Below are 15,877 nucleotides of genomic sequence, written 5' to 3' on the forward strand. Positions count from 1 at the left end.
CACACCGTCCATGGTTGGGACGGTGGGACTCCAACCGTGATGTATCTGTATATCCAACCGTCCACATAGCTGCTGGATTGACCTCAGCATGTGGGTCCCCAACAGGTGGACGGTGTTGTAAGACCCGTGTCCTAATCCGTCTGTCCGTTAGCTTCCGCGGTCCTTCCGGCCAAATTCCGTAACCTTCGCACCGTATTCGGGGTTTGCGCACGATCCTAAGCCGTCCGCGCACCGACGTCGGCTTTGTCCGAAAGTTATATCATAGCGCCGCGTCGTCGCCGCGGTTCCAACGCCGTGACTTGCACCGAACCGATACCTGTGCAAGAAGATGCCGATCGGCGTTTATTCCGAAGAAACAACGCGCGTTGCGGATTTCGAGGGAATCTCTACAATTAGTCTCATCAATCAACCATTAAAGCATCCCATACCTCAAGTACAACAACCATCTCCACCTTTTACAAAAGTCTACCCTCTTTTCACCTTACCACTCCTCTTTTTCCCATTTTCAACCTCAACCATACCTCCTTTTACAATTTTCAACCCAAACCATCCCCATCACTCCATCACCCATCTCACTCCTCTCTCTCTCTCTCTCCCTTACAAGTCTCTCTCTCATTTCAACTCTCCCATAGCAAAAATCCATACGTATGAGACCCTCTCCCATTTCTCTCAAGCTTCATGTGTGGCCCACCTCCCCATCCTTAGATCTCTCATCTCAACCATCCATTTTTCATCTTCCTCCATCAAAGAGAAGCACAAGGAGCTAAGGAAGCCAAGGGAGCTAGAAGATCAAGTGGTGGGTGTTTTATAGGGTAGATTTTGATGTTTCTTTTAGTTGGGCCAAGTGAGGCCAACCGATCAATGGTTTGGATCTCACTTTGGACCCTAAGATGTGGTGATGGCCCACTTGGATCATAATGATCATTCCATGATGGGGCCATTCTCCATGGACCCCATCATGATGTTTATTTCCTTGTATGCTTAAGGTCATCTAAACCATTTATTTTAGTGGAGAAAGGATCTCCACCGTTGGATTTCAATTCCATGGACCCCACATGTAATGGGATCCACTTGATGTATGATTTAGTGCAAGGGAGGGCCCATAGTGCGGGGTCCCTCCATCACACGGTCCCACTCTCTATCTCTCTCCCTTTTTATTTTATTTCTTTTTATTTATTTTATTTTATTTTATTTTGTTGTTATGCTGTTGAGGTTGTGTGGCCCACTTGAATGGACCCCACCATGAGGTAGGTACCTTATCCAAACCATTTAAAAGTGGGGCCCACTTTATCTGTGTAGTACCCTGCCATCCATCCCTTGGTGGCCCACCTAAGCAAGGTCTAGTGTCCAGGGACGCTGGACGTTGCTGGAAAGAAAACATAAATATCAACTTTTCCAAAGTTTTGGGGTGGTCCGTTTAGGTAGGCCCCACCTTGATGTATGTATTAAATCCATGCCGTCCATTCCTTTTTCAAGACTATTTTAGGCGTTGAGCCAGAAGATGGGACCAATCAGACTTCCAGGCGGGCCATAACATGGCAAACAGTGCGCTCGCCATCGAAACATCCCCTATTACTTCTAGACATCAAAATATGCCCAATATTGGGCTTGTTTTGCTTGTCGGGAGCATGGAAGGCCATTGGACGGAGTGGATTATCGGACGTGGGCCCCACTGTGAAAAACCTCAAGAAAGCAAATTTTTTAAAAAAATATAAAATCAACACACGGCGTTCTTTGTGTCAAATGCGGCGCGCGCATGCGCCTGACGGACGGGCGAGACTGACCACCAGCGGTGTCGTGAGCCCCACCTTGATGTTTGTATGTCATCTAACCGTTCATCGGGTGGGCCACTCTCAAGTGGGCCCACCCCAAAATCAACATGATCTAAAGCTCAGATGGCCCACACCGTATGAAACAGTGGGATTGAACCTTTACCTTTGAAACCCTTTTTGGGCCCACAGAAGTCTTGGATCAAGGTGAAAATTTTTATCACCCTTCATCTAGGTCTACTTGACCTTATTAAGGGTTTGGATGGAATATCAACATTACGGTGGGCCCCACATGGAGCCCACACAGATGTATGTGTTTTATCTCCACCGTCCGCCTGGACGGTGGAGCCCATTGTGCGTGTGTGTGCGCGTGTGTGTGTGGGTGCGTGTGTGTGTTGGTGTGTGTATATTTATATATAATATTATATTATATATAATATTATATTATATATAACATTATATGTTACATATATATATATATGTGTGTGTGTATATATATTATATTGTATATAATTTATTGATGGTGGTAGGCCCACCTCAGTACTTGTGACCCATGGTTGGGGCCCACTTTGATATATATATAAGGCCCATGGGTCGAGGCCCATTTAAGGTATTAGGGGCCCATGGGTCGAGGCCCATTAAGATGTAATGGGGTCAATGAGTTGAGGCCCATTTGATGTGCATATGGGGCCCAATTGGCGAGGCCCATTTGATACATATAAGGCCCAGGTAAGTAGGCCCATTTGATGTATATATGGAGCCTAACTGTCGAGGCCCATATGACACGTATAAGGCCCATAAACTTAGGCCTATTTGATACGTTCTAAAGCCCACGGGTTATAGCCCATTGCAATGTACATAAGGCCCATTGGTGCGGCCCGCTTGATGAACATGAGGCCCATATGATACGGCCCATTTGATGTATTGAAGGCCCAATGAGTTATACCTAAGGTTCATTGCAATGTGCAGTCCCATTATGATTTATGTAATGATGTTTACGACGGGCTATGCCTTAGGAGCAATGGTGGTTTGACGTCCACATTGCAAGTATAGTGTGGTTAAATGTCCGCATTATGACTTTTCCTAGGGCCCATTGTTAGGCTCGTACATGTTTGTGTAGGCCATCTAGGCCTATCTTCATTATGAACATCATCCATCCCATATAACATGTTTAGTTCCATGATTCATGATCATATGCATCATACGTATGCTTGATATGAGAAATGACTGATCATAGCATATGCCTTGGGGTGATGCGGCTCCCGTATAAGGGGTGTTGCCCTACATGAGCGCACGATACGGCAGGATTTGCATGGTGAATAGTGTGATTCATGCATTCGCATTGTATGATATGGTTACCGTATGCCCTAGCGACATCGGGCGTAGCCTCCACGGACGTATCGTGGTTGGCGGGATTGGATACCGGAAACTGTTCCACATGGGGTGCGATAGATATCCTGGGTGAAAGTCCCTAAACCCTTATGGTACCGAGGAGGTTGCTCCAACGTCTAGGCCAGAGTGGATGCATGAGCGTTGAGTGCCGATTACCGGATGGTTGCGCTTTCCACGTGTCGTGGTCGGTTGGAAGGGGTGCGGCCTTACCCGCCCGAGAGTAGGGGTCAATGCTAGGCTGAGTTCGACCGGCTCGAGGAATGGGTCCGCTATGACGAGCCGAGCCCGATATTGGCGGGCGGATAGTGAGGTCTTTTCCACTCACCTTATTGCGCGCGATGGGGCGGCAATCGGCTTGGAGTGTACTAGACCCCAGTATTCCAGATTTGAGCCGTATTGACATGTGGACTTAGATGAGGATTTGTATGCTTGTGTTGCATTTCGCATTGCATGGCCTTGGTATGGCCGACATCATTCTTGCATCACATGGCCTTGGTACGGCCAATGGTATTCTTGGCATTCATCAGCATGTTCCGCATTACTCTGATATTACATAACTACATTACCACCTTAAGCATACACTTTCACCACCCTCTAAGCTTTCTATAAGCTTATGCACGACCGTTGCGTGCGGGTGACGTAGCAGCGTTGAGGCTTGGGCGCGTAGCTGATCTTCTTTTGGAGCTTTTGGTCTATCTTCATTGTATTTCCCTTATGCTCATTGTACTTGTAAAGTTTTTGATTATAGTGGAAATGTGATGGAGTTTTTGGTTGTTGTTTGTGGGTTATGCCTTTGGTTATGCTTATTACGAATCAAACGAAGTTGAAAATCCTCCTTGTAGCATCCCAGGATCGGAACTCGGCGAATGGGCGGGGAGCCGAGAATGGGGTTCTACGGAGGCTGCGGTTCCGGATTCGGCGATCGGGAATTTTGTGAGCCGGTTTCCGAGTTTATGATAGATGTGTTTTATCTAAGCCGTCCATCATGCGGGATCCACCGAGATGCATGTGCTTTCCAACCACACTGTGTCCTGGGGCGTCTACGTAGGATTTGCCACAGGACTGTTCGTTTAAGCCACTCGTAGTGAGGTACCACAAATAAATTAATCCAAGATTTGCCCAAATTAAATAGACCAGACGGGTCATGATAGGACCTAGCGTGGGCTGCCAGGCCAGATGGCCATTTACACTTAGCTACAGCCCGTGCGGGCTATACCGCGACGCCGGAAGGTCGGAAAAATCTAAAAATTTAGAGAACTGAAGATCTCACTGGGCTTGTGGTCTATCATGGACCATAGACCCAGTGGACACCCAGAATTGAAATCTAGCAGTTGCCAAATGCTCCCCACCAATGCCAGAATTGGAATCTAACACTTGTAATTAAAACTGAGATTTCAGGCTTTTCGACCATCAGATTTCTTCAAAATTTATGATGAAGGTCTAATATATTTTCCTACGCCTGTCCACAAAATCTGGGACCTGATCGTGGGATGATGACCTTTGATCGCAAATCGGACCCATATGACCAAACTCCATATCCAATTGTTTCCAAATTTTGCATGGCCCTTCATCGGGCCATGGAGCATCCACCCTATAAGTTTCATGCCAAAGAGCCACCAGAACTGCCCCAATCACCGGAATGGACCCCACAGGGCCATTTAAAGATCGAAACCGAATGATCAAACCCCGTATTCGTTCATTCGTTTGTTCCCAAACTTTGCATGACCCCTCATTAGGCCATGAGGCACCTACACACCAAAGTTGGTGGTCAAGGGGGGTATTAGGGTCACCCCCAACACCAATAGAGAGTCCTAAAGGGCCATTGTGGGCATTTGAGGAAACTTATGGCCAAATGGTCCAAGTCTAGAAAATAAAGCCCTAGCTCTCTTATAACTCCCTCCTTTACTACAACCACTAAAGAGAGAAAATGGAGAGCAAGAGAGCAAAGAGGAGAGGAAGAGAGAGTGAAGAGAGCACGGTGGACCCTAGATCGAGGGGTGGCCAAGGGAATCAACCCTTTCAACTTCCTACCCCTCTTCCACGAATAAATCCTCCACCACGACCGCCCTTTCGTCCATTGACCGTCTAGGTAAATTCCTCATCCCTTGTTCTTGAAACCCACGTGTTGAGAAGGGATTGGCATGGATTTCTAACATGTAAGTGCTTGCTTTAGGGATTCCGGCCGATCGACCTCAAGCCCTCATTCCTAGGTCGTTTTTCAACTCTCCAACGATCCATAGGTGCAGACTATTATCCTTAGAGGTGGTGTTGAGGGTCAAATATTGCATATCGACCCATTTATTGCATGGATTTACAAGCATGATACCGTTTAATAGCACGCTTTAATTGTATTTGTAATGCAGAGTGTATGTACGAGCTTGGACCGAAAAGGGTGCTTAAAGCATGGACTTAACGCTCTAATGACACCAAAGCATGGGACGGACCCTAGGAGACCAAGATCGATAGATTTGCACGCCAGTGATCCAAGAAAATCGAAGAATTGAAGCTCAAGCGGCCTGAAAAGTGTCCAGAATGCAAGATCATAAGGTTCCCACCATCCAATCAGTTCGAGACTCCATACGTGGCCTAAAGACCATAAATGAACCGTACACGAAAAACTTCATCCATTGGATCGCTGTGGAACTGGCCCAACAGACATATCAGCCCATAAAACCATTGATTTTGGGCCCGCCCGCTATCCAGATGTACTTGAAAATTGGTCCCAACGCGTTATCGCTGACAAAACGGATGGACGGAGCGGATTTCTCACAAACATCATAGTGGACCTCACATGTACATCGCATGTACATAGTGCATTGCCGCCGCCCGGGACGGTTAGCTTGGCCAAAGACGGCCGTCTCCTTCTTCCGCAGAAGTGGACGGACGCTGTCGATTTTCATCGATGGGCCCCCTCGCTCCCAGGAAAGCTAATCTGGGCCGTACATTCATTCCATAGGATGATCAAAACCAACTCCTAGGTGGGAACTGCAGAAGAAAGCGTAGATCGGATTTTAACCGTCCCAAACGCAGGACGGACGGTAGGGAGAAAATACAGTGGGACTAAAACCTGACCAAAACCACTCCTTCCAGCTTTTTTTTTCGCCAGGAACCCAATGAACGGGGTGGATTTCTCTAAAAACCATACTGTGGGGCCCACCGATTGTCACAGCGTACCCTGTTTACGCAGGGACACGCGTCCGTGAAAATCGGCCACGGTGGTCCGTTCTGTGATCATTATCAGGGTCGGATCAGTGATCCAGACCGTCCAAAATTCTTATAAGTGGGTCTTTACCCCAACCAAGAAGAAAAAAAATCAGAGTTTAAGATGTTCCTCCATCTCAAAATTCATTCAAACGCAAACTGTTTTGCGTTATTATGCAAGCTGGCTGCGTAAAAACGGGTTCCGCAACCTATTCCATTTGGGACTCGACCGCAGCTCTCGGAGGAGACTGTTCATCTTTAAAAGGAGGTCCCGGTCTTGGGTTTGAGGGGAGGACGGAACGGAACGGAAGTGAGGAAAGAGAATCAGCCTCGTTTTGGGGAGCTACGGCTGCTGCTGTGAACGGCTGGGAGAGAAAAAGGGAGTTGCTGCTGCTGCACGTGGGGGAGGCTCGGTTTTGTTTTGGAACGTGGCTGCTGGCACGTGTCGGAGAGAGAAGGGCTGAACGTGGAATAGTTTGGCACGTGAGGAGCAGAAGCTGGACAACGCACGGTTTTGGTTTTTCTTTTCTTTTTCTATAATCTAGCCCATATCATGTGTGGCTAAACCTCTTAGCTAGGGCTAAGAGGTGAAGCCTGTAGCGAGATGGGAGACTCCATTGTATGCTGGTAATTTAATCCAAATTTCTAAACTGAATTTGATATATTTAATTATTAAAGGAATATTTTTCCTAGCCTTTAATGGTCTGTTGTGACTGAAATTACAATGGGTTTGCAATGGCTTTGAATATTTCTTTCCCCTTTTTATGTTTATGAAGTCAGGAAGCCCTGTTGTTCAACATTGTTTCATGGGCATGGTAGGATGACAGTACCCTTCCTGATCTTCATACATTGTTGATTGGTTGGTAATTAGTTTAATCGTATTGTTTGCTTTGTCTCCTGGGCATGGTTAGATGATGGAATCCATTCTAATTCATATACCTTTCATCTCTTGAAAACCAGATCAAGTAAGTTCAGTTTAAATTCCATAAACATTGATGCAAGCATAAGATCTTCCTGATCTCTACAAGTGGATCCTCTGAATCCCTAGTTTCCTTCCTCTGAATTCCTTAAAGTTTTAGATAATTATTCCACAATTGTTTCTTAAATTCTATTTGGTTTAGATCACATCTTAGTCTAGTTCTAGTTCTACTTGGTTTCAGATAACGTACAGGTATCAGTCCCTGTGGATTCGACCTCGGTCTTACCGAGTTTATTACTACATCACAACCCTATACTTGGGGAGTGAACAAGTTTTTGGCGCCGTTGGCGGCGGTTACGATTCTTTGAAATTAATTAGTTTTAGAATTAGGTTAGGATTAGGATTTTACTTACTTTAGGATAGAAGTTTTTATTTTATTCTGTTTTTAGAACTTAACCTGTTTTCCTGTTTTGTAGGATCCTGACATAAGTTCTTAAATTGGTAATTCCTTCCTAATTTCTCTACTTTTTCTGTTTTTAGAATTAAGGTTTAAATCTTAGAAAATTTCTAACTCTAGTATCTTCTCGTCTGTAGGAAATAGAAACTGGGTTATTTCTTAACTTTCTATTCTTATTTTAGTAACTTTCTAATCTTAACTCTTTTTTTATCTCCTAGTTTATTTTTCAAAATTTTTGTTTAGAAACTAACCTTCCTATTTTGTAGGCCTTTAAGATAGAAATCTCTAATTCGGTAAGCTCCTTCCCTACTTTCTATTTTTCAATTCTCTTTTAGTAATCTACTTTCTAGTTTATGACTCTCTTAATTTATTTTAGAAATTTTCACTTTCTTTTAGGAATTCTTTCTTTTAGAAGCTAGTTCACTTCTATCTTTCTTTTAAAGAATTGTTCTTCTTTTTTTAGAATCTAACTTATTTTATTTTGCAGGTTTTTAACTCAGGACTCCAATTTGGTAATTTCTTTCCAACTCTCTTTCTTGCTAGATTTTCCTAGGGTTAAGTTTTTAATTGAGGGCTGCGAGTGTTTTCATGCCCAAGTGGGCCCGTGACGACACTCGACGTCTCTTGACTGAAGGAGGATTGGTTGAGGGGTTGACTATCCATCGCAGGACTAGACACCGCTCGAAATCCCCTGAGTTAACTGAGGTTATGGCTGAAGACCAACCTCCTCCACTTCCACCCAGGGTGGAGGATACCCAAGATGAGAATGAGGTGCAACAGCACCCCGCCTCGTACTTTACGAGATTATCTACAACCGGCGGGAGTGAGTATGCCCTCATACATGATTTTTCCTGAAAATACAGGACAAATGGACATCAAGCCAGGAGTTATCCAACTCCTTCCCAAATTCCATGGACTTGAATCAGAGAGTCCATATTTACATTTGAAAGAGTTCGATGAGATTATAGCTACATTATGTTTTCTTAATGTATCTGAGGATACAATTAGGCTGAAACTCTTTCATTTTTCGTTAAAAGAGAAAGCTAAGACGTGGTTACATTCACTGCGTCCTAGATCCATTGGCACATGGAGCGACATGCAGAGGGAATTCATAAAAAAATTCTTCCCACATCATAAAACGATTACCCTCAGAAAAGCGATCATGAACTTTGCCCAAAAGGAAGATAAAACATTCTTCCAATGTTGGGAAAGGTTCAAAGATTTGGTTAGTTCATGCCCACAACACGGATTTGAAACGTGGCGCATAACAAATTTTTTCTATGATGGATTGACATCTTCCATGCGCCAAATGGTCGAGACAATGTGTAATGGTGAGTTCATCAACAAAGATGTTGACGAGGTATGGGATTACCTCGATAGTCTCGCTGAAAAAACACAATCATGGGACTATTACCCAATGGCGAACACCACGTCTAGGCCGACTCAATTAAAGGAGAAAGGTGGATTATATCTCTTAAAAGAAGAGGATGATCTCAAGTGTAAAGTGACTACGCTCATAAGGAAAGTTGAGGCCATGGAAGGAAAGAAGGATAAGGTCAATGAAATTGTTTGCGGCATCTGTGATTGCAACATTCACACAACTGAAAACTGTCCTACAATACCCGCCTTTCGAGGAGTGTTGAATGAATAAGCCAATGCCGTAAATAATTATCAAAGACCTTTTACTGGACCTAACTCTAACACATACAATCCTGGCTGGAAAAATCATCCAAACTTTAGTTGGAGGAATGGACAAACGGCGACTCCTCCAGGTTTCTTCAATCAAAATCCAAATCAAGTGAAACCTTAAGAGGAACCGGTTCAAAATTCCATACAAGAGCTGGCTCAGGCAATGCGGGGAATCACAGATTTTATGCAAAAGATAGATTCTCGTATGACGGTTATAGAAAAGGGGATGCTTCTTGCACAACCTCTCCCCAATCCTAAACCGCAGTACGAGATCAATGATCCCAGCTCTTCAAATCAGATGGGGCACGCTAAATCCATCACCACTCTTAGGAGTGGAAAGATCATTGATAAAACTCTTCCGGTTAGGCCCGAAAAGCCTCAAGAACCAGAAGAGGACAACAATGATGGATCCAGTGATGCCCCACAAAAATTAGAACCAGAACTTCTAAAGAAGCCAGTTGCTCCATTCCCCCAACGGTTGGTTTCACCAAAACCTCTCTCTAACTCTCAGGATATCCTAGAGGTGTTGAAATAAGTGAAAGTCAATATTCCTTTTCTTGATGTCGTTAAACAGATACCTTCATATGTTAAATTTCTGAAAGACTTATGCACGACTAAAAGATGAAAAATTATTCAAAAGAAAATCTTCTTGACTGAGAAAGTGAGTGTCATCTTGAAGCAAGACGTGCCGCAGAAATTTAAGGATCCCGGTAGCCCAACCATATCATGTGTAATCGGGAACCATCGAATTGATCATGCACTTCTTGACTTAGGAGCAAGCGTCAATCTGATTCCATACTCGTCATACAAACAGTTAGGTTTGTGGGAATTAAAACCCACCCTAACCACACTACAACTTGTCGATCGCTCGGTTCGTGTACTCAGAGGGATAAGGGAGGATGCGGTGGTCCAAGTTGATAAATTTTACTACCCCGTAGACTTTATCATCCTGGACACCGAACCCATCAATAACATGAGCACTCGTTTCTGTCATTCTTGGTCGCCCATTCCTTGCCACGTCAAATGCAATTATCAATTGCGGGGAATGGTATCATGACTATGTCTTTTGGAAATTTGACATCGGAGTCAAACATTTTTTTCAATAAGGCAAACTGAGAGGATGATGACGATTTCCACGACATTAACATGATTAACTCTTTCGTGGAAGATACGACACCTCTAACCTTATCCTCTGACCCTCTAGAGACGTGCCCGGCCCACTCCCATGATTTTGATGATGACATGATTAGGGAGACGTGCGCCTTGCTTGAAACTGCACCGGTACTTGAAGTTAACCGGTGGAGGCCATAATTTGAAGAATTACCACAAACCGATGTAGTGCCTCTACCGTCTAACCTCAAGCCGCCGAAGCTTGACCTAAAACCTTTGCCCTCGATTTGAAATATGCATATTTGGGTCAAGATGAGACATACCCGGTGGTGATCTCTGCCCACCTGGAGAAAGAACAGGAGAGTATGCTTATATCTACTCTCATTGAGCATAAAGGAGCCTTGGGATGGACGATAGCGGACCTCAAAGGAATCGATCCCTTGATTTGTACTCACCGCATATATCTTGAGGATAATGCAAAAATCGCTCAGCAACCACAACGTAGACTAAATCCAAACATGAAGGAAGTGGTTAAAGCCGAGGTTCTTAAACTATTGTTGGACGTGGGTATTATATACCCTATATCCGATAGTCAATGGGTGAGTCCAACTCAAGTGGTCCCTAAGAAGTCCGAATCACCATCGTAGCCAATGCTAATAATGAACTCGTGCCAACTAGAGTTACTACTGGTTGGAGAATGTGCATTGACTACAGGAAGTTGAATACCGTCACGAGGAAAGACCACTTTCCTTTACCATTCATTGATCATATCCTGGAAAGCTTACTGGTCATTCCTATTACAGTTTCCTTGATGGGTATTCAGGCTACAACGAGATAGAGATAGCCCCGAAGACCAGGAAAAGACCACATTTACATGTCCCTACGGCACCTTTGCCTATCGAAGGATGCTATTCGGACTATGTAATGCCCCTGCCACCTTTCAGCGATGTATGCTTAGTATCTTTTCTGATATGGTGGGGCAATATCTAGAGGTCTTCATGGACGACTTCTCTGTTTACGGTCCATCTTTCAGCAAGTGCTTGGAAAGCCTTAAATGTGTGCTGAAAAGATGTGAAGAAAAGAAATTGGTACTTAATTGGGAGAAGTGTCATTTTATGGTTCAGAAGGGAATTGTCCTTGGGCATATCATCTCGTCCAAAGGAATCGAGGTAGATAAGGCAAAAATCGATCTTATCTCTAACCTATCTCCACCCAAGAACATCAGAGACGTGCGATCCTTCTTAGGACACGCAGGATTTTACAAGCGATTCATAAAGGACTTTAGTCTTCTTTCTCGTCCTTTATGTAATCTTCTTCAAAAGGATGTTCCGTACGAGTGGACTAAGCAGTGCCAGGAAGCTTTCACCAAGCTTAAGGGCACGTTAACCACTGCACCTATCATGCAGCCACCCGACTGGAGCCTTCCTTTTGAGCTTATGTGCGACGCTTCTGATTATGCTCTTGGGGCGGTCCTAGGCCAGAGAAAAGATAAGAAGCCCTACGTCATTCATTACGCGAGTAGAACTCTTCCTGCCCAAGTGAACTACTCGACTACGAAAAAGGAACTCTTAGCTGTAGTGTTCGCTTTGGACAAATTTAGGTCCTACTTGATCGGATCCAAGATCATTATCTATACAGATCATGCGGCACTGAAGTATCTTCTTTCTAAGAATGATTCTAAGCCCCGCTTGATACGATGGATCCTTCTACTCCAAGAATTTGATTTGGAAATTAAAGATAAAAAGGGAGTAGAGAACGTAGTGGCCGATCACCTTTCTCGCCTTAATACCTCTGAGTCCCTTGAGGCGACCCATATCAATGACATGTTCCCCGATGAACAACTGTTTAAAGTTTCCCATTCACCTTGATTTGCTGATATTGCTAATTATTTTGCTACAGGTTTCACACCATCACATTGGACTGCGCAAGATAAGAAGAAAATTTTCATCAAGGTGTGCGAATTCTTCTGAGATGATCCGTATTTGTTTAAATATTGCCCAGACCAAATCTTAAGGAGATGTGTACTGAACAATGAACACCAAAGTGTCATCTCCTTCTGTCACTCTCAAGCCTGTAGTGGTTACTTTTCTACTAAAAAGACCACGGCCAAGATTCTGCATTATGGTTTTTACTGGCCTACTATGTTTAGGGACACTCATGAGTTTTGCAAAGCTTGTGAGCGTTATCAGAAATTGGGAGCGTTGTCCCGTCGAAATATGATGCCTTTGAATCCCATCCTTATCATTGAGGCGTTTGATTGCTGGGGCATCGATTTCATGGGACCATTCCCCCAATCATTTGGAAATCTGTATATTTTGCTCGCCGTGGATTATGTCACTAAATGGGTCGAAGCGATTCCATGTCGAAAGAATGACCATCGCACGGTCATTAAATTCCTAAAAGAAAACATCCTTTCTCGATTCAACGCCTCGAGCCATCATTAGTGATGGGGGCTCACACTTTTGTAATAGACCATTCGAGAGCTTAATGAAGAAATACGGTATCTCTCATAAGGTGAGCACCCCATACCATCCACAGACAAGTGGACAGGCTGAGATTTCCAATAGGGAGATCAAACACATTTTGGAGAAAACGGTTAACCTTGACCGTAAGGATTGGTCAATTCGATTGACCGATGCCTTATGGGCTTACCGTACTGCTTTTAAAACCCCTATTGGAATGTCTCCCTTTAGACTCGTCTATGGGAAGGCTTGCCACTTGCCTGTAGAGTTGGAACATAGAGCCTACTGGGCGATCAAAAATCTAAATTTCAATTTGAACAACGCTGGCTCGCTACGCAAACTTCAGTTGAATGAACTTGAAGAAATCCGGAACGACGCATACGAGAATTCGAGAATTTACAAGGACAGGATGAAGGCGTTTCATGATCAACATATTCTACGAAAATCATTCACGCCAGGCCAGAAAGTCCTTTTGTATAATTCTCGATTACATCTCTTTCCGGGTAAGCTTCGATCTCGTTGGACCGGCCCTTACATTGTTGTTACCGCTTATCCTCATGGGGCCGTCGAGATAAGAGATCCCGACAATGGCAAGGAGTTTAAAGTAAATGGACATCGTTTAAAGCCATTTGTCGAGAAATTTGATTCAGAGGACATGTCCATGCCTCCGATCGATCATGTTTACCAGGATCGATCTCCTAGTCCGATGGAGGTATAAGTAGGTTTATCGCTTTCATAGGATTAGGGTAGTTGCTTTGGTCTGCTGAAGACGTTAAACTTAGCGCTCCCGGGAGGCAACCCAGCTTTTCAACTTATTTCATTCTCTAGCTAGTTCAATGTTTGTGGGTAACATTACGCAAACCCTCACGAGACTACAACTCGTCCACTGGGGTAACCTAGGGGTTTAAAGGCTTGTTGCATGCACTAAATGCAATCGAGAGCACTGCGAAAGTGGTATAGGTAGGATTTTATTTTTGTTAGTTTTGTGTTACTTTCTCTCTCGTGCTGACTGGATTCCATGCTGCGATCTCTTGGAAAGTCTCTCACGATTCATCATCCAGGTACTATCTTCCCTTCACTTTTTCTTTACTTTTGTTGTCCTTTGTGCATTCCATACTCATATCTTTTACATTGAGGACAATGTAGCTTTTAGGTTGGGGGTGGGAGATTGGGTTACCTAATCAGTATTTTCTTGAGCAAAAAAAAATTTGTGAAAATTTTTAAATTTTTTCTGGACTTTCTGGAGAATTCAAAGTGATTTGACAACCATCTTTGATTTAGAATTACAGGATATGGAATGTTGGTGATTTACTGCCCTTGGATTCAGTTGCTCGTTAGATTTCACAGTTAAGTTTAATTATTAATCCATGATTAGAAGTTGTAAACATTGATTGAGTCATGATTTCACATGTCACATCTCGCTTACACATTAAGATTTCAGTTTGAAACTGAAGGGTTAATTTGGTGATCAGTAAGCATAAAAGGAACCAACTTGAACAATTGCCCGTCATAATCAATTAAAAGGAAAAGATACCGTTGAAAAAGGTTAGGCAAAGAATCTTCACTATAGGTTTGCTCCCTATAGGTGAGGACTTAATCCCCTTCTTGGTTTTCAGATTAAAAAAAAAAAAAAAAAAAGAAGAGAGAGAAAAAGCTAAAGGAATGAAAAGATGATCTTTGAGGCAAGCTTTGGTTATTATGAATTCTCTTGTTGATTACCAACGATATCCTGAAATAAAGAATTGAATATTAATGTTGAAAGTTGGGATTACACTTTACACCTGTGGAACTCAATGTTTAAGATTATTTCTAATTAAGGGACTAATACTTTGAATTTGGTTACGAAGTTTACCGCATGTTTGAGTTTAGGAGAGAGTAAGGCCCAACATTAATGAATTGTTGAATTCTAAATATCGGGATTGTTTTCCAAAACCACTTGAGTTCATAGAAATTCACCTGTAATTCTCAACTTATTTTTCGCATACATTGCTCGGGACTAGCAAAATGTTGGTTGGGGGTTGTGTTGAGGGTCAAATATTGCATATCAGACCCAGTTGTTGCATAGATTTACATGCATGATACCGTTTAATAGCCTGCTTTAATTGTATTTATAATGCAGAGTGTATGTACGAGCTTGGACCGAAAAGGGTGCTTAAAGCATGGACTTAACGCTCTAATGACACCAAAGCATGGGACGGACCCTAGGAGACCAAGATCGATAGATTTGCACGCCAGGGATCCAAAAAAATCGAGGAATTGAAGCTCAAACGGCCTGAAAAGTGTCCAGAATGCAAGATCATAAGGTTCCCACCATCCAATCAGTTCGAGACTCCATACGTGGCCTAAAGACCATAAATGGACCGTACACGTAAAATTTCATCCATTGGATCGCTGTGGAATTGGCCCAACAGACATATCAGCCCATAAAACCATTGATTTTGGGCCCGCCCGCTATCCAGATGTACTTGAAAATGGGTCCCAACGCGTTATCTGAGCTGACAATACGGATGGACGGAGCGGATTTCTCACAAACATCTCAGTGGACTCCGCATGTACATCGCGTGTACATAGTGCACCGCTGCCCGCGCCGCACCGGACGGTCAGCCCGGTCAAAGACGGGCTGACCCGTCTTCTTCTTCCGCAGCAACAGCGGACGGACGCTGTCCGTCCATTTTTCATCAGTGGGCCCCCCTCGCTCCCCAGAAAGTTGATCTGGACCGTACATTCATTCCATAGGATGGTCAAAACCAACTCCTAGGTGGCAGAACTGCAGAAGAAAGCGTGGATCGGATTTTAACCGTCCAAACGCAGGACGGACGGTAGGGAGAAAATACAGTGGGCCGCACTAAAACCTGACCAAAACCACTCCTTCCAGCCT

The 15,877-nt window shown here is 43.8% G+C and overlaps 1 non-coding gene across 1 annotated transcript; it reads right to left on the reverse strand.

Moving 5' to 3' along the window:
* Positions 1 to 8,882: 8,882 nt before the first annotated feature.
* On the reverse strand, positions 8,883 to 8,989 carry LOC131232030 (small nucleolar RNA R71). The gene has a single exon (XR_009164637.1). It is a non-coding gene; the product is annotated as a small nucleolar RNA R71 (small nucleolar RNA).
* Between the last annotated feature and the right edge of the window lie 6,888 nt (positions 8,990 to 15,877).

The sequence above is a fragment of the Magnolia sinica genome, chromosome 17 (genome assembly GCF_029962835.1).
Source record: "Magnolia sinica isolate HGM2019 chromosome 17, MsV1, whole genome shotgun sequence".
Classification (NCBI taxonomy): Eukaryota; Viridiplantae; Streptophyta; class Magnoliopsida; order Magnoliales; family Magnoliaceae; genus Magnolia; species Magnolia sinica.